The following is a 19,941-nucleotide window of genomic DNA, read 5'->3' on the forward strand; positions in this document are numbered from 1 at the left end:
AGTAGGGATAAGGAGGTTTTAGTACCGTTATATAAGGCACTGGTGAGACCTCACCTGGAATACTGTGTGCAGTTCTGGTCTCCCATGTTTAAGAAGGATGAATTCAAACTGGAACAGGTACAGAGAAGGGCTACTAGGATGATCCGAGGAATGGAAAATTTGTCTTATGAAAGGAGACTCAGGGAGCTTGGCTTGTTTAGCCTAACTAAAAGAAGGTTGAGGGGAGATATGATTGCTCTCTATAAATATATCAGAGGGATAAATACCAGAGAGGGAGAGGAATTATTTAAACTCAGTACCAATGTGGACACAAGAACAAATGGATATAAACTGGCCACTAGGAAATTTAGATTAGAAATTAGACGAAGGTTTCTAACCATCAGAGGAGTGAAGTTTTGGAATAGCCTTCCGAGGGAAGTAGTGGGGGCAAAAGATCTATCTTGCTTTAAGATTAAACTCGATAAGTTTATGGAGGAGATGGTATGATGGGATAACATGGTTTTGGTAATTAAATATTCATGGTAAATAGGCCCAATGGCCTGTGATGGGGTTTTTAGATGAGGTAAGATCCAAGTTACCCGGGAAAGAATTTTCTGTAGTATCTGGCTGATGAATCTTGCCCATATGCTCAGGGTTTAGCTGATCGCCATATTTGGGGTCGGGAAGGAATTTTCCTCCAGGGCAGATTGGAAGGCCCTGGAGGTTTTTCGCCTTCCTCTGTAGCATGGGGCACGGGTCACTTGCTGGAGGATTCTCTGCTCCTTGAGGTCTTCAAACTACAATTTGAGGACTTCAATAGCACAGAGATAGGTGTGAGGTCTTTTTTAGGAGTGGTGGGTGAAATTCTGTGGCCTGCATTGTGCAGGAGGTCAGACTAGATGATCATAATGGTCCCTTCTGACCTAAATATCTATGAATCTATGAATTTTTTTACTTTCATAACTGATGCAGCGAGGCCAGAGGACTATGAACCGTCAAGCCTAGAGGTGCCGGGGCTCAGCCCTGCCAAGCCCTGGCACACATTAAGCACTGGTTTTATGGTTCTGTGATTTGGGTGAATATTTATTCTCAAAATTATGGGAGAGGATTTTTGTTTGTTTGCTTTTTGGGTGGGGGAGTAAGAGTTTCAGGACATTCAGAGTTAGATTAAATTTACATGAAACTCAAAACTCTGGTACACTGAATATTCAAAATTCAGGTAATCAGACTGCCTGAACTGTGACCCTGTTAAGATACCACTCTGCCATTTTCTTTGCTTGTATGCAGATTGTAAAATGTGCACCACGGATTCTTCAGTTCTTTGTTTCCTGTATTTTGTTTTGTTTCTGGTGGTGGTAATTTCAGTGTGGGGTTTGACTGGTAATTGACCTGCTACGTAAATTGTTGATTCCTTTTCTTGATTGAGAAAGGTATTACTGATCCAACAGTTTGAATGTTCTCTCATAATAACAGAATTTTCTGTTTCAAACAGGCCGTTATGCCCCAGGGATTTTGCTTCATAGATTGATGGTAAATGTTGCCCACTGAGATCACTCCCTAGCACCTTGGGCTCTGGGTACCACCCAGATGACTGACAAACCACCCGGATCCCTCCACCCTGGTGATGCTCAATAGAGATGAGAGGGTTGAAGCCCAAACCTGTGTATATATACATACTATACATGTGGATATCCATGGGCATTTCATCAACATCAAACTGGGATGGTCAAGGAAGGTGCATGATGCATGCATCTTTAGGAACACTGGCCTGTACAGAAATCTGCAAGCAGGGACTTTCTTTCCAGAGCAGAAGATTCCAGTGGGGGATGGTGAAATGCCAATAGCAATCCTGGGAGACCCAGTGTACCCTTTATTCCAAAGGCTCATGAAACCTTAGATGGGAAATCTGCACAGCAGCAAAGAGTGCTTCAACAATAGGTTGAGCAGGTGCAGAATGACTGTACAATGTGCCTTTGGCAGATTAAAAGCATGCTGGTGCTGCCTTTATGGAATGCTAGACCTAAATGAGGAAACTATTCCCATGGTGATAGCAGCTGGGGGCATGCTCTATAATAGCTGTGAGGCTAAGGGTGAAATGGGGGAGTGGGAGAGGTTTAGGTTGGATATTAGGAAAAACTTTTTCACTAGGAGGGTGGTGAAACACTGGAATGCGTTACCTAGGGAGGTGGTAGGATCTCCTTCCTTAGAGGTTTTTAAGGCCAGGCTTGACAAAGCCCTGGCTGGGATGATTTAACTGGGAATTGGTCCTGCTTCGAGCAGGGGGTTGGACTAGATGACCTTCTGGGGTCCCTTCCAACCCTAATATTCTAGGATTCTAGGATTCGATGATAAATGTTTCCCACCGTGTGGAGCACGGAAGCGGATCACCTGGTGGCTTATTTTAAGCAGCCAGATACCAGGACTACTAGAGGAACATAACGGGAGGCTGTTGGAGTCAGGGAGGCTTTGAGACAACATTTTGACAATGAACCCCAGTCATGTGTATTTCTACACAGCACTCTGCCACGCTTTGTTAACTTGCTGCTTTGCATTAAAATTTTGATGATTCCTGACCAGGATTTGCAGTCAGCAAGTGTATAACTGTCAGCAGCGACCACCATGTGTCGGCGACAAATAAAGATTGGTATCTTTCAGAGTTTGTTTTTATTAAATAACAATTAACAACACACACAAAAGGATTGGTGGGAAGGGAGAAAAAAGCGTATGGCAGTACGCTCTCATAACTGTGTGTAAATCCAGCTATCGTTTGGGAAAGTGTCCAAAGGGATGGATGGAACGGCACACAGAGATGTTCTGGGATGTTGCAAGGAATGCGGGGGAGGAGTTTGGGGAAGGCATGGAAAGCAGTTCTGTAATGGCTGGTGAGGGAGCACTCATGTGTTCTGCCTGGAGCATGATTAGGGACCTCAACATTGCTGTTTGCTCCTCCATCATTTTTATCATCCACTCCTGGCCCTTTACAATGTGTTCCTTGCTCTCCTTTCTGGCCTCCCTGTGAGTTTGAATTATTTTTCCTTTAAAGTCTTTGTCCACTCCCTGTATCCTCTTTTTTCAGCCTCAGAGGATTGGAGCACTTCTCAGAACATGTCCTCCTTGCTGCACCTTGGTCACTTCCTTATTTGGTGGAGGTGCTCCCCCAGTGTGTAGGAAGATCCCCTGAAGGCCAAATCTATAGAAACACAAGAAACAATTCACAGAAGCATGATTTTTAGTTCACGCACAGCACTGAACTAGGTGTTTTTTTAAAGGGATCACTGCAGGTGTCTAGGGACAATATTGCTAATTCAGCCACCATTTTCCACAGGTGGGGGTCATAGAAGCCAATATCTCACTCCTGAGGGTAAGCAAGGATGCAAGGGTGCATCTCCTACAGGCATGGGATTCCAGACCCACTCGGCTGGGCCTGATGCTCACGGGGAGGGAGCTTGAGAGGGAGGTGAGGACCTTGTATTCCCCATCCTTCAGACACATTGTCCAGTATCCATTCCCAGGTGTGAGTCTGACTGGCCCCTTCCTGCTCACAGATTCTCTACAAACCCCCAGAGTCCAGCCTGTCTTGTCTCCCACCTCCACCTCCCAGTAACACCTCCCGTCCATAAATCCCTCAGCACCCAGGACAATGGGGAAAGTATCAAATCTCTTAGGATTATCGGGAAGATCCTGTGGGGTATGTCCATCTCTCACATGTTTAAGATCCTCAGACCAGGATGAGCCAGGGATTTGATGTGTCTGGATCCAGGGTCATGTTCACTGGGGAGAGAGTCACAGAATCAGTGCCAGGGTCAGGGGCTGGTCACTAGGATGAAAGGGAAATTAACCTTCATTCCCATTAATCACTGTGTCATGGGGCCCCCATGCAATGCCAGGAGGAAGGATATGCCCCAGGGGTGGGAGGGGAACCAGAGAGTTGTGGGGAGGAGCAAGTGTGAGGGGGTTGGGATCAAAGGCTGGGAGATGGTTGGGCAAGGGAAAGGGTTTCCACCCACAGGAAGGAGGGACAAGCACCAAAGGGACAGAGAGGATTGAGGGATGGTGCGGGTGTCAGGGGGGCTATAGGGGACAAGGGGAGATGTAGTCACTGCGGGGCAAAGAGCAGGAGAGGGAAGGTGCCTGAGGAAGAGGAGGTGAGGTAACGGGGAGGCACCAGAGGGACAGAGAATGTTGAGGGGAGGGGCCTTCATGGGGAAGAAAGTGGTTGAAGGAAGAGCCAGGTATCAAGACGGCAGAGGGAAGGGGCTTGCATCAGTGAGGCAGAGGGGGTGAGCAGAGAGCCAGATGTTGGGGGTGAGGGAAGATGTAGGTATCAGAGGGTGTGGTGGGGCAAGCGGAAGAACAGGCATCAAAAGGTGGAAAAGGCAGGTATCAGTAGTAAGAGGGGGGAAGAGGGAAGGGACAGGCCACATGGGAATAGAGGCAGAGAAGAGAGGAGTGGGACAGTCACCTGGGGAGAAAATGGGGGCAAGGGGAGCCCTGGGCACCAGAGGATAAAGGAGTGGTGAGGAAAGAGGTGGGCACCCAGGGTTAGAGGGGGGCAAAGGAGAAGGGTGGGCACCAAGTGGGCAGATAGGGAGAAAGAGAGGGGCAGGCCCAGTGGGGCCTGAGGGGGGACAAGGGAAGGGGTGGGAACCACTGAGGCAGAGGGCAGCGAGAGGATGTAGCTGATCTGCAACTGCTAGCAGCCAATATCTCTGATGATGGGACACTAGATGGGGAGGACTTTGAGTTACTACAGAGAATTCTTTCCCAGGTATCTGGCTGGTGGGTCTTGCCCACATACTCAAGGTCTAACTGATCCCCATACTTGGGGTCAGGAAGGAATTTTCCCCTGGGTCAGACTGGCGGAGATCTGAGGGATTTTCACCTTCCTCTGCAACATGGGGCATAGGTCACTTGCAGGTTTAAACTAGTGTAAATGGTGGATTCTCTGTAAACTTGAAATCTTTAAATCATGATTTGAGGACTTTAGTAACTCTTCCAGAGGTTAGAGGTCTATTTCTGGAGTGGGTGGGTGAGGCTCTGTGGTCTGCAATGTGCAGGAAGTCTGACTAGATGATCATGATGGTCCCTTCTGACCTTTGAGTTTATGAGTAAAGTAGATCCCAGCAAGGGACTTTTGTTTCAGATTTTTCAGATTACATGGAGTTATTTAAGTAGTGCCGAAGAGGGTAAACTGAGGCAAGGTACTTGCAGGGCCACCCTGAGGCAGCTGAGTGGAGTACTTAAATGTGCTTCCCCTGACTATATGGTATCAGAAGTGGAATCTGAGATCCCATTCCACCAAGAACGGATGACCAAGCAGCATGGCACAAGCACTTCCATGACGGTGGGACATTCACTCTCTCAAGGTAGTGTCAGGAGGGCAGCAACAACTATGGGAGTTCCAGCTCCCATATTTCGAAGGAACTAAGCAACCACAGTGGTGCCTCAAAGAAGGTCAGTGATTTGAAAGAGTCAGCCACCACAGACAACCACAAGAGAAGAAAGCACAGGACTGGTCCAATATTAGGTACCGACCGTGGGCAAGATGGGCAAATAAGATGGGGTTGGCCCCCAGAAACCAGGATGCTGAGACTGGCCTGGTTTCCCAGAAGAGTCAGAGAAGAGGGGAGTTCCAGGTTATTAAATACGTCCTGCCATGGGGAAGTCATGCCATCCTGCCATGGGGAAGTCAGGCCTAGCTACTGTCATGTCAAAACTGACGACTGTAGGAATCCCTTTTTGCTCCAGGAAGAGTGACCCCTTCATGGGTTTGTTTCAAATGTAGGGAAAGGGACATGTAAAATACTGCTTTCCTACAAGAACTCTGGATTTTGGAAAGAAGGGGTGTTGCTATGGGGCAGTAAGAATTTCTAATACTGGGCAAAATGAATAGCTAAGAAAGTAGGTCCTGGGGTATAAGCTTCAGGGGAAGAGGCCAGCCAAGGGTTTCAGACTTCGCTCCGCTTACCAGGGGTATCTTAAGTTCACTCCCAGATTCAAAGTTTGGGAGTTTGGGGAGACTGAGTAGCTCCCTCCAGAAGTCTGAAAGGACTCCAGTAGAAAAAGGTGCAACAAGAAGCTCTAGAGAACAGCAGGCTCTCTGGCCCAGGGCAGCTGGGGAGAAGGCTAAATGTGATTCAAAAGTTTTGGTGGTCTCGAGAGATGGGTGTTATAAGAACTCTGAGAGGGATATTTAACAGGTATGTAATTAGCAGGCCCACGTGTGGACTTTCTCATAGAAACTGGCCAAGCAATGGGAGCAAACCCAGTAACCAGTGGACAGGCAGAAGGAGCTACTCACAGGGCAGGAGAGAAGCCATCTGGTTGTGAGTAAGAAGAGTAAATGAGTCAAGGCTCTGAAGAAGGAACATGGCATTCAGCAGAAGAAATTCTGCTCTAGCTTCCAGAAGCCCAGCAGTTGAAGATAAAGCTCCAACACCCGTGTGAGCCAAGTACCGGGGAGATTATTCAAATGTAGGAGAAACTCACAGCTGCTGAATGTACCAAGTGCCAGGCACCACACCACAGGGATGAAGTGGCAAATGCAATTGTCAATACCCCTTGTCAAGGATCCCTGGTCCTAAACAAGAAGAAACACCTGGAGCCCTGAATAGTTCAGCCAAGAGAGGAGCAAAGCAACAGGGAGACGGCAAACAAGAGTCTCAAGACAGCCAAACTGCAGGCTGCCAAGGTAGAAAATGAGCCATGCAAGGGGAAAGCTACTCAGGAGCCAAAACTGAAAGAGCTTGAACAAGCCCTAGGCCTTGTGAATGAGATGCTCCAGAAAGGGCTACAGAACAGGAGTAGTGTGGCTGGAAAACTAGAAGAGTGTTTGCTGGGATATATGAGCCTGCTACGCTGGTTAGATGGTAGTAACCAGGAGACCTTGAAACTGAGGATATGTCTGCATTTGAGATAGGAGGTGTGATTCCCAGCTTCTGTAGACATACCCTCCCTAGCTCTGCTCAATTTAGTGTGCTAGCTGGGGAAGTACAGGCACATTGGGCCACCCATTTGAATACATACCAAAGAGGTCCAGGTGAGTTTGTACTTAGGTGGCTAGGTCAATCTGCCACCTGTACTACCCTGGCCACATGGCTATCTTTAGGTGCTAGCCTGGGTACATCTACGTGAGCTGGGAATCACCTCCCAGCTCAAATGTAGATGTATCCTGAGACAAAAGAAGGAACAGCTCCTAGAACAAGTTAAAGAACTAGAAAGGCTAAAGCCAATGGCTCAGGAGATGGCAAAGATGCATGAAGAGGGCTCTGGTATGTGCGATAACACAGAAAGTCCAACAATAAATTACCAGGAGGCTGCATGTACACAGGGGAGAGGAGTGATGCTGTGGGTGTCCTAGAGGACTTTTTGGGGGAACAAGTTGATCACCCACAGAAGGACTGGATGTCGATGGGCACAAAGACAGAGGTGGGGGCTACAAGGGAAGCTACACTAGTGGCCATGTCCTCTATAGCTACCCAGCAAAGCCATCCACTAATGAACTGAAGACAGCTAGAAGAAAAGGTTGCTGCAGCTGAAGGGAGTAGGGCAGAAGGCCTTGCACAACTAAACACCCTCCAGGCCCAAAGGCTGAGGTCTGGCAGGCGCGAGAGGAGATGCAAAGCTCAAGGGACTGGATCTCAGCCCAAGCCATCCAGCAGGAGCAGGAGCTGGCCTGTCTTAGCACTGAGAAAGTGACCAGGGAACAGCAATCTTTGTTGTTGCAAAAAGAGATGACAAAGCTCCAGAACCAGTTTAAGATTGAGGGTGGAATGAAGCCCAACTCTGAGACACATCCGATGTTGGAGATCCCAGAGGCTGAGGTGATGGCCTTGTGGCAAGAGCTGAAATTATGCCAGAGAGAGAAAGCATGGCTTCTCCAGAAAACTGATCAGTTGGGCAGTGAGGTATACCAGCCGGCTGGAGAAAAGAACAGCGCTGAGGTGGGTTTAGAGGTACAGGACCATTGAGTGGAAGATGGGCTGTCTGAGGAGGGGATTCCACATGCTGAAAGGAAAAGCCACCATGTTAATTACTTTAAAACACACGTTCAAGAGGAATCTGAAATAATAAGGGACAAGACAGGGGACCTCTCCCCCAGAGGCCTGAAATAGCAACACAAAGCCTGAACCAGAGCAGGTCTAAAAAGAAGTCCATCCTAAAGGAAAGGCTGTCCACCCCAGGGGAGGAGCAGAAAGGTACTTTTCCAGCTGATAACATTGCACATGGTCATGTGGGCTGACGAGGATCTGAAATGGACTCCCCTAGCTCCTTTATTGAAGGCTTCAGGAAAAAAAGATTCAGTGTTTAATAATTAGAAACATTAACAAGAAGATAGTCTGAGTAAAAGATTACCTTGACTCCAAAGGGTGCATGTGAGTCTACTGGGGGATGCTGCTGTCCCAGAGACCATGAGGCAGCCTTATGCTGATTGGGCCAGTAGGCTTGACTGACAAAGAGTACAGTAATTAATTGTAGTGTAGACATGCCCTTACAAGGAGTACAAGTTGTTGTGAGCTACTCCATGCTGAAGACTATGGGGGATTTTACCCATCACATGAGCTACATAGAATGTTGGGGACACAACTCCTGGTCTCTTCATACTTTGGAATAAGGGCCTTGCAGATTTCCTTGTGGCAGCAGGGCAGGAAGTATCCCCTGTAGAATATAACCGACATTACCCATGGTCAAGTCTACCTTTGGGTACAGGGGGGATATGTCACGGGGACTAGCCCTTTAAGGGGAATCAGTGCCCAGGCTACCTGTGACATGCTCACAAAAAGGAAAACCAGCCATCCCAGACCCAAATGGAAGTAACTAAATCCTTAGATGGGTTACCAGAGCTCAGCTGAAGGGACCCCAGAAAGAGGAAGTTGCTGAGGAGAGGGGCTCCCAGGAGAGCTCACTAGAGCAGAGAGCCTAGAGAGAGGAGCTCCCAGAGATGACTATTACAGCAGCAGCAGCTGTAGCAGGACAGAACCCTGCAGGTGAGGGTTGTAGGGAAATATGTGCAGTCTGAACGGAAGCCAGCTCCAGGAAGAAGGGCTGCAGGTTCCTGACTCAAGGAGTGTGAGGAGTTTGAGGGAGAGCCAGGGGCTGGAGCAGAGTGAATGAGATTTTATTTTTGATGGTTTACTTGGACTCAAAATAGGGGACTTTTACTGAGATCTTTCAGACAGTGCGCAGTGCCATTGACCAATCAGGGGATGGTGGGGTGGAAGGAAAGGGTTAATCCCAGTGTGGTGGCACATTGCTGCCCAGCCCTGGCTGGTCTCTGCCCTCCGAGTGCAGCACAGGGCGTGTGTCTCTGAGCAGATCCCTGCCCACTCGGCCAGGCCATTTGTCCCAGGCAAGTTAGATGTCTTCAAGTCACCAGAGCCTGATGAAATGCATCCTAGAATACTCAAGGAGCTGACTGAGGAGATATCTGAGCCATAAGTGATTATCTTTGAAAAGTCATGAGAGATGGGAGAGATTCCAGAAGACTGGAAAAGGGCAAATAGAGTGCCAACCTATAAAAAGGAAATAAGGACAAACCATGGAATTAAAAATTAGACAGCTTAACTTCTGTACCCGGAAAGATAATGGAGCAAATAATTAAGCAATCAATTTGCAAACATCTAGAAGATAATAAGGTGATAAGTAACAGTCAGCATGGATTTGTCAAGAACAAATCATGTCAAACTAACCTGATAGCTTTCTTTGACAGGATAACAAGCCTTGTGGATGGGGGGAAGCGGTAGAACGTGGTATATCTTGACTTTAGTAATAAAGCTCTTGATACTGTCTCACCTGAGCTGCTCATAAATAAAGTGGGGAAATGCAACCTAGATGGAGCTATTTTAAGGTGGGTGCAAAACTGGTTGGAAAACCGTTCCCAGAGAGTAGTTATCAGTGGTTCACAGTCAAGCTGGAGGGGCATATCAAGTGGAGTCCTGCAGGAATCAGTTCTCGGTCCAGTTCTGTTCAATATCTTTATCAATGATTTATACAATGACATTGAGAGTACACTTATAAGGTTTGCAGATGATAGCAAGCAAGTGCTTTGGAGGATAGGATAAAAATTCAAAATGATCTGGACAAACTGGAGCAATGCTCTGAACTAAATAGGATGAAATTCAATAAGGGCAAATGCAGAGTACTCCATTTAGGAAGAAACAATCAGTTGCACACATACAAAATGGGAAATGACTGCCCAGGAAGGAGTACTGTGGAAAGGGATCTGGAGGTCATAGTAGACCATAAGCTAAATATGAGTCAACAGTGTAAAACTGTTGCCAAAAAAAAACAATCATTCTGGGATGTATAGCAGGAGTATTGTAAGCAAGACATGAGAAGTAATTCTTCCTCTCTACTCAGTACTGATTAGGCCTCAACTGGGTTATTGTGTCCAGTTCTGGGTGCGACATTTCAGGAAAGTTTTGGACAAATTGGAGAGAGTCCAGAGAAGAGCAGCAAAAATGATTAAACATCTAGAAAACATGACCTATGAGGGAAGACTGAAAAAACTGGGTTTGTTTAGTCTGGAAAAGAGAAGACTGAGAGGGGACATGATAACAGTTTTCATGTACGTAAAAGGTTGTTACAAGGAAGAGGGAGAAAATTGTTTTTCTCAACCTCTGACGATAGGATAAGAAGCAATGGGCTTAAATTGCAGCAAGGGAGGTTTAGATTGGACATTAGGAAAAACTTTCTAACTGTCAGAGTGGTTAAGCACTGGAATAGATTGCCTAGGGATGTTGTGGAATCTCCATCACTGGAGATTTTTAAGAACAGGTTAGACAAACACCTGTCAGGGATGGTCTAGATAATACTTGGTCCTGTCATGAGTGCAGGGGACTGGACTAGATGACCTCTCGAGGTCCCTTCCAGTCCTATGATTCTATGATTCTCTAATGGAGCTGCGCCATGCCCCATCCCTGATATTCCCCTTTTCAGCAATTAACCATGTTCAGCCACCAGATTATTGCTTGGACTTTCAATGGCTTAATAATAAAGCACAGAGGAGCCACATCTCACCATGTATTTCCTGTGAGATTCTTTTAATCCTGTGGGAGGATGTGTGTTGGACCAGAGCAGAGCACATCATCAATTCTCAGGGACCACAGCCAACTGGAGTACATTAGAGCAGCCCCTAGGACAGCTTGATAATCAGGGAGCCAACACCAGTTCCCTCACTGTCCTCATCCCCCTCCCTGAGCAGATCTTGGCACCGCAGAGAATCTGGGCCTCCAGTTCAAAGAACTCTTCCTGTATAAGTGTCTCCATAATCTGGATGATGCTGGCCTGACTCCAAGGGGTGCTGAGTGCCTGCAACTCCTGCCGGCTTCAGTGGGTCAGACCCATGTGCCTGATTCTACAGCTGTGGTATGTGGAAGCCACACAGGACTCAGCAGGCCCAATCCTCCTCCAAGGAAACCAACATCTGCGGAGAGCTCACAGGGCTGGGCCCTATTTGTATAAAACAATTCTTGTTCTTGTTACACTGTCTCTCTGGTCAGTAAGTGAAGTTTGTTTTTACAAGTATTTTCAAGGGTTAATATGAAAAATAAAACTGATAATATGCATATTTCAATGCCACAGATTTTCTATTTATTATTTCTGGGTAATATCTGTATATTTGTTTCTTATCACTCCTTCCTCTGGATTTTCCCTTGTCTTGTAAATTAACTGTTACAGTAACATGCTTCAGTTTTTTACACTAACATTTCTTTTGCACACACAGCTCTGAGTGTTCACTTTCCAAGTTTGAGCTTAATCAAAACTAGTAAAAATGCACGTACCTTTCACTGCCTCATATTCCGCTGGAAGGTAAAAGACACCTTCAGTTAATGTTGAGTCACCAAAATTAATGGGCAATAGTCGAACTAAGAGTGATGTCTCCGGCACTGATGATACGAATGTTCTGAAAGATCTGTCAATAGGACGCTAAGCAGAGAAGAGCGCAGAGCAGAGCTTCTTATGGGGACAGGGACCCAAGCTGTCCTGTCCCAGCTGTTACATGTACTATCTTATACACCTCAGATACTGCACACATAAACCTGGACCAGAGAGCAGGGCTTGCTGGCTCCAAGTCACCGTTCCACGTCCCTCCCACACTGATCCCTGCAACCTCCTCCCCACCTGCCACTCTTCATCCCCCATCCTCTGCACAGACACACATGCCTTTAAGCCCCACCCCAGGCCATATCTCCACATCCCATGCTGGTCTGCTGCTCCCACTGCACATTATTATTTACATTCCAGTAGCATCTAGAGGTCGCACTCAGGGCTGGGCCCCACTGCGCTAGGTCCTGTACACACACGCTCAGGGCTGGGGCCCACCATACTAGGTCCTGTACACATACACTCAGGGCTGGGCCCCCACTGCACTTGGTTCTGTACACACACACACTCCAGACTATAAAAAGACACAGTCCCTGCTCCAAAGAGTTTACAATCTAGGGTCCTGACCATGCAAAAGCCCAGGTATAATTTTACTCACAAACCTGCTTCTCTTCCCCACACCTCTCCAACTACTGCCCCATCTTCCCTTCCGGGTTGTTTCTGCTACCACATCCCCCACCGTCTTATTGTCCCTTCACTAAGACCCTCTGCCCCACCCAGCACCACACCAGCACAAGCTAATAGTCTTTGCCATTAGTCCCTTCACCATTCAGCCCTTCCCTGTCTGTCAAATCCACCAGCTTTACTGAGCTGTCAACACTGTCTTCCCATTGCATAGAAAACATTTTTTGCCCTCTTGGGCAAAATGGTAAGGGCTGCTCCTGGCAGGCTGGGTCACCCACCTGTCTGCTTCTCCCTCAAGCACCTCAGTGTTTTCTCCCCTTCCGTGCATGGAGAAAATGCCCCATCAATATTTGTAAAGCTGCTCCCTTATTCTCTCTTAAATCCCTCCTCCAAACACATATATGCTGTGGCCCCAGTAATCTCTCTTGTCTGGAACTGGCTGGGCAAGTGATGAGCTGAACTTTGGTTTCTTTTTATCATTACCTCGCTGCTTGCCCTCCCAACCCCTCACGTCCCTTGTGTTTTTCATCCCTCTGTTATAGCCTGTCTGTCATGCAAAGGGTGAGCTCCCTGGGGCAGGTATCTCTTTGTTATATGGAGTTTGTATGGACTGAAGGGAGACAGTGGGTGTGTCTGGGAGGCCATAGAAGAGGCTGAGCTGGGAACATCACAGAGGTCATTAGAGATTTTGGTGAGAGTGGTTTCAGGGGAGTGAATGGGGAAGAAGTCCTAGGTCTAGGACAGGAGCGGCAGAAGAATCCTAAAAGTGCGGGGCCCACCATCACCCCAACCATGGACCCTCCCCCTCACAGCTCTCATTCCCCCAAGGCCCCTCCCTCACAGCACCCATTCTCCCATGGCCCCGCCTTCGCACCGCCCCTTCTTCCTGAGCCCCTGCGCTGCCTCTTCCTCCCAAGACCCCGCTCCCCGCTTGCTCCTTTGTGCCCCCTCACCCCATTACTTGTTCTTATGGCAGGTAAAAAGTGGAGCTCCATGGCCCCTTGGTGCCCCCTATTCCAGCACCCCTGTCTAGGATGGAACAGGAGGAGAGAAACTCCAGACTGTGATTGTAGACAGAGCGTTCATTGAGCTTAGCGGGAGAAGGGAGAAGGGACAGTAGGTAGAGAGGCAATTAGGATCAGGGATGGAAAGTTTTAGGATGGGAGAGACTAAGTGTCACAAGGTGGCTGGTCTTTTAAGGAGAGTTGGGGCCCAGTTCCACCCTGAGATTAATCAGCTGATGCTGAGGCCAGGGATCAAGTGATGGCTTGAAGATCTTCTGGTCCTAATAAAAGCCTGGCCAGCAAGTTCTTCAGCTAAGGGAGAGCTTCAGGGAGCAGGAAGACTCCAGGAGGAGACCCTGAGGCAGGGAAAAGAGCCAGTTCCTGTATGATTCTCAGGCAGACAGCTGGTGGGGTGCAATCTTGCAGGGAGGGGCTAGGCCCATGCAGAAGATCCCGGCTCAGGGGAAATGATGTCTGTTGTGCTGGGGAGCGGGGTGAGGTGGTTATAGAGTGATTCTCAATTAATATTTGATTAAAGTTGAACACCTTAAACAAAACAGACAGAGTGAGCCTCATACCAGAATATCCCATAGCCCAGTAGTTAGAGCACTGTCCTGAGAGTTGGGAGACCCCTGTTCAAATCCTTTCTCCTCATCAGCAGAGAGAGGGGACATCAACCAGAGTCTCCCACATTTTGGGTGGGTACCCTAACCCCTAGGCTAAAGGTTATAAGAGAGTTTTGCCTCCTCCCAGTCTCCCACCTCTGTTCTTTGTGTCATTGGGTGACCTCTGAGCATGTCTACAGGATCAGTCTTCATAGGTGAGACAGGTGCTCCTTCCTCCAGTTTGTGGCTCACTTTGGGGCTCAGGTGGGAGATAGGTGCCTAAACGTCTAGAGCAAGGCAGCCATGTATATGCCCAGAGGCAGAAACTTAGACACTGAGAGAATTTTTACAGCAGAGATTTCTGTCCCGAGTGAGTTTAGGCACCCACACAGTTATGCATCAGCCAAGAGGGGTCTTGTGGATCACGGTGCCTAAAACTAGGATTGAGATGCCTGTCTCTGGGTTTAGGTGCCTAAGTCTCTTTGCAGTTCTGTGCCATAATGCACAATGCAATTCCCCTTAATATGGAGTTAAAACTGAGAGGACATGTACTTGTAACTTAAGGGTAAAAGTCATTACAAGAATCTTGTAATTATCCCCAAACCAAATGTTATATACCCAGACAATACAGAATTATGGTTATATTTAAAAGAAATCCAAACATTCCATGGTCTCGAAATGCAGCTAAGGCACCTAAACAACCTTAACTCTGCCCTGTAGTAACATCATGAGGGGGGAAATTGGAAAAAAACCCTTAAAACATTGTGTTCCTATAAAATCAGTTTCATTTAATGTAGAACCACAGACACTGTTCTGCACTGATCAGACCTGTATGGTTAATGCATAGAGTCGCTGCAGAGTGGAGCTGAGGTTGTGGGTGTACATGCTCACTGCAGGTGAAATCCTGCCCTCTCCCTCATTACATGTGTATGGAAGAGCCACAACACAGGGGGATCCTGAGTGAGGGATCCTGTTAAATATTGGACAAGTCTCTCAGGGTTCATCTACATTGCAAAAAAACCCCCAAAACAAAACACAACAGTGGGGCCCAGAGACTAGGCCAACTGACTCAGGCTTGGGGAGCCCATGCTACAGGGCTAAAAATAGCAGTACAGACATTCCTGCTTGGGCTAGCACCTGTGTTCCGAAACCCAGTGAGGGGGAGGGCCTCAGAGCCTGGGTTCCAGCCCAAGCCGGAATGTCTACAATATTAATATTTAGCCATGCAGTTCAAGCCCCAGGCTCTGAGATTTGCTGCCGTGGGTGGGTTTTTTGCAGTATAGACGTACCCAGTCTCCAGCAATGACACCGGCCCAGGATGGCAAGTGTTATTCAGGGCCCTGGATTCAGAGAACCATTTCTATAATTCCCATGGGCTTTATTATTCGCCTTCAGAGCCCATTTGTGTGAGCATGAGCAGCCCCTGAGCTCACAGCTTGGGCCCTGGTGCCAATATGGAGACGTTCCCCATCACTCATTAAAACAGGCTGTAACTCCATCAGCTAAAACTGAGCTAAAGGTGGTAAACTGTGACTACTCTGCATCAAATGTGTCTTTCAATCGAGTTAAGTTGGCTTCACTGAGCTAACTCGACTATCATGACATGAAATCTTCAACCCATCCCATTGGTCCCAGACACTGACATTTCTGCCTCTCCATCGCAGATTGCAGAGTCTCTAGAGCGGCGGAGAACCAGCTGAGCAGCGGGGACAGCAGAGCAGCACACAGCAGGAGTTTGCCTGGGAGTTCGCCTGGAGGGAGCCCAGTGAGGCTTACTTCGTGCAAACTGCTCTGAGGAAGCTCATAGTAGGAAGGTGATATGGAAGGGGGGGGTTCAGCTGTTGTGACCTGCACTGGATGTGCCATGTTTGTCTTTCTTCCACAGGACAGAAGCGACTTTGTCTGTACAAAGTGCAAGCTGGTCTCCATATTGGAAGAGAAGATTGAAGGTCTGGAGCAACAGATAACAACCCTGCGTTGCATACGGGAAACTGAGGATTTCCTGGACGAAACTCAGGATAGGCTTCTAGGGGCACAAAGCTCTACAGATATAGAGCAGGTTGCACAGAGGAGCCAAGAGACCAGTGAAGAAGCTTGGCAACATGTGACCTCCAGAAGAGGTAAGCGGAATGTCCGGGTTCCAGTAACACAGACACAGGTAACTAACCGCTTTCATGTTCTCTCCACAGGTATCGTTGCGGAGAGTGGACCAGATGATATGTCTGGGGCGAGAAAGCAGAAGGAGACTCCGCTGGTTGGAAGGCATGAGATGCGCTGTCCTGAGGTTGGGGGTTCCACGACCACCACCCCCAAGAGGAGAAGGCGGGTGGTGGTGGTCGGGGACTCTCTCCTCCGGGGGACTGAGTCATCTATCTGCCGCCCTGACCGGGAAAACCGAGAAGTCTGCTGCTTGCCAGGGGCTAAGATTCGTGATGTGACGGAGAGACTGCCGAGACTCATCAAGCCCTTGGATCGCTACCCCTTCCTGCTTCTCCACGTGGGCACCAATGATACTGCCAAGAATGACCTTGAGCGGATCACTGCGGAATATGTGGCTCTAGGAAGAAGAATAAAGGAGTTGGAGGCACAAGTGGTGTTCTCGTCCATCCTCCCCGTGGAAGGAAAAGGCCTAGGTAGGGAGCGTCGAATCGTGGAAGTCAACGAATGGCTACGCAGATGGTGTCGGAGAGAAGGCTTTGGTTTCTTTGACCATGGGATGGTGTTCCATGAAGGAGGAGTGCTGGGTAGAGACGGGCTCCATCTTACGAAGAGAGGGAAGAGCATCTTTGCCAGCAGGCTGGCTAACCTAGTGAGGAGGGCTTTAAACTAGGTTCACCGGGGGAAGGAGACCAAAGCCCTGAGGTAAGTGGGAAAGCGGGATACCGGGAGGAAGCACAGGCAGGAATGTCTGTGAGGGGAGGGCTCCTGCCTCATACTGGCAATGAGGGGCGATCAACAGGTTATCTCAAGTGCTTATATACAAATGCACAAAGCCTTGGAAACAAGCAGGGAGAACTGGAGGTCCTGGTGATGTCAAGGAACTATGACGTGATCGGAATAACAGAGACTTGGTGGGATAACTCATATGACTGGAGTACTGTCATGGATGGTTATAAACTGTTCAGGAAGGACAGGCAGGGCAGAAAAGGTGGGGGAGTAGCACTGTATGTAAGGGAGCAGTATGACTGCTCAGAGCTCCGGTACGAAACTGCAGAAAAACCTGAGTGTCTCTGGATTAAGTTTAGAAGTGTGTGCAACAAGAGTGATGTAGTGGTGGGAGTCTGCTATAGACCACCGGACCAGGGGGATGAGGTGGATGAGGCTTTCTTCCGGCAGCTCACGGAAGCTACTAGATCGCATGCCCTGATTCTCATGGGTGACTTTAATTTTCCTGATATCTGCTGGGAGAGCAATACAGCGGTGCATAGACAATCCAGGAAGTTTTTGGAAAGCGTAGGGGACAATTTCCTGGCGCAAGTGCTAGAGGAGCCAACTAGGGGGGGTGCTTTTCTTGACCTGCTGCTCACAAACCGGGTAGAATTAGTGGGGGAAGCAAAAGTGGATGGGAATCTGGGAGGCAGTGACCATGAGTTGGTTGAGTTCAGGATCCTGACGCAGGGAACAAAGGTAAGCAGCAGGATACGGACCCTGGACTTCAGGAAAGCAGACTTCGACTCCCTCAGGGAACGGATGGCCAGGATCCCCTGGGGGACTAACTTGAAGGGGAAAGGAGTCCAGGAGAGCTGGCTGTATTTCAAGGAATCCCTGTTGAGGTTACAGGGACAAACCATCCCGATGAGTCGAAAGAATAGTAAATATGGCAGGCGACCAACTTGGCTTAATGGTGAAATCCTAGCGGATCTTAAACATAAAAAAGAAGCTTACAAGAAGTGGAAGGTTGGACATATGGCCAGGGAAGAGTATAAAAATATTGCTCGGGCATGTAGGAATGTTATCAGGAGGGCCAAATCGCACCTGGAGCTGCAGCTAGCCAGAGATGTCAAGAGTAACAAGAAGGGTTTCTTCAGGTATGTTGGCAACAAGAAGAAAGCCAAGGAATGTGTGGGCCCCTTACTGAATGAGGGAGGCAACCTAGTGACAGAGGATGTGGAAAAAGCTAATGTACTCAATGCTTTTTTTGCCTCTGTTTTCACTAACAAGGTCAGCTCCCAGACTGCTGCGCTGGGCATCACAAAATGCGGAAGAGATGGCCAGCCCTCTGTGGAGATAGAGGCGGTTAGGGACTATTTAGAAAAGCTGGACGTGCACAAGTCCCTGGGGCCGGACGAGTTGCATCCGAGAGTGCTGAAGGAATTGGCGGCTGTGATTGCAGAGCCACTGGCCATTATCTTTGAAAACTCGTGGCGAACCGGGGAAGTCCCGGATGACTGGAAAAAGGCTAATGTAGTGCCAATCTTTAAAAAAGGGAAGAAGGAAGATCCTGGGAACTACAGGCCAGTCAGCCTCACCTCAGTCCCTGGAAAAATCATGGAGCAGGTCCTCAAAGAATCAATCCTGAAGCACTTGCATGAGAGGAAAGTGATCAGGAACAGCCAGCATGGATTCACCAAGGGGAGGTCATGCCTGACTAATCTAATCGCCTTTTATGATGAGATTACTGGTTCTGTGGATGAAGGGAAAGCAGTGGATGTATTGTTTCTTGACTTTAGCAAAGCTTTTGACACGGTCTCCCATAGTATTCTTGTCAGCAAGTTAAGGAAGTATGGGCTGGATGAATGCACTATAAGGTGGGTAGAAAGCTGGCTAAATTGTCGGGCTCAACGGGTAGTGATCAATGGCTCCATGTCTAGTTGGCAGCCGGTATCAAGTGGAGTGCCCCAAGGGTCGGTCCTGGGGCCGGTTTTATTCAATATCTTCATAAATGATCTGGAAGATGGTGTGGATTGCACTCTCAGCAAATTTGCGGATGATACTAAACTGGGAGGAGTGGTAGATACGCTGGAGGGGAGGGATAGGATACAGAAGGACCTAGACCAATTGGAAGATTGGGCCAAAAGGAATCTGATGAGGTTCAATAAGGATAAGTGCAGGGTCCTGCACTTAGGACAGAAGAACCCAATGCACAGCTACAGACTAGGGACAGAATGGCTAGGCAGCAGTTCTGCAGAAAAGGACCTAGGGGTGACAGTGGACGAGAAGCTGGATATGAGTCAGCAGTGTGCCCTTGTTGCCAAGAAGGCCAATGGCATTTTGGGATGTATAAGTAGGGGCATAGCGAGCAGATTGAGGGACGTGATCGTTCCCCTCTATTCGACATTGGTGAGGCCTCATCTGGAGTACTGTGTCCAGTTTTGGGCCCCACACTTCAAGAAGGATGTGGATAAATTGGAGAGAGTCCAGCGAAGGGCAACAAAAATGATTAGGGGACTGGAACACATGAGTTATGAGGAGAGGCTGAGGGAGCTGGGATTGTTTAGCCTGCAGAAGAGAAGAATGAGGGGGGATTTGATAGCTGCTTTCAACTACCTGAAAGGGGGTTCCAAAGAGGATGGCTCTAGACTGTTCTCAATGGTAGCAGATGACAGAACGAGGAGTAATGGTCTCAAGTTGCAGTGGGGGAGGTTTAGATTGGATATTAGGAAAAACTTTTTCACTAAGAGGGTGGTGAAACACTGGAATGCGTTACCTAGGGAGGTGGTAGAATCTCCTTCCTTAGAGGTTTTTAAGGTCAGGCTTGACAAAGCTCTGGCTGGGATGATTTAACTGGGAATTGGTCCTGCTTTGAGCAGGGGGTTGGACTAGATGACCTTCTGGGGTCCCTTCCAACCCTGATATTCTATGATTCTATGATTCTATGAGGAGGGGCCGTTTGTGGAGGGTCA

At 48.2% G+C, this 19,941-nt stretch overlaps 1 long non-coding RNA gene across 1 annotated transcript; it reads right to left on the reverse strand.

Moving 5' to 3' along the window:
- Positions 1-2,626: 2,626 nt before the first annotated feature.
- Positions 2,627-12,920, reverse strand: LOC140897838 (uncharacterized). Its single transcript, XR_012154827.1, has 2 exons — positions 11,763-12,920; positions 2,627-3,169 (listed from the first exon to the last, which is right to left on the reverse strand). It is a non-coding gene; the product is annotated as an uncharacterized lncRNA (long non-coding RNA).
- Between the last annotated feature and the right edge of the window lie 7,021 nt (positions 12,921-19,941).

The sequence above is a fragment of the Lepidochelys kempii genome, chromosome 14 (genome assembly GCF_965140265.1).
Source record: "Lepidochelys kempii isolate rLepKem1 chromosome 14, rLepKem1.hap2, whole genome shotgun sequence".
In the NCBI taxonomy this organism is placed as follows: Eukaryota; Metazoa; Chordata; order Testudines; family Cheloniidae; genus Lepidochelys; species Lepidochelys kempii.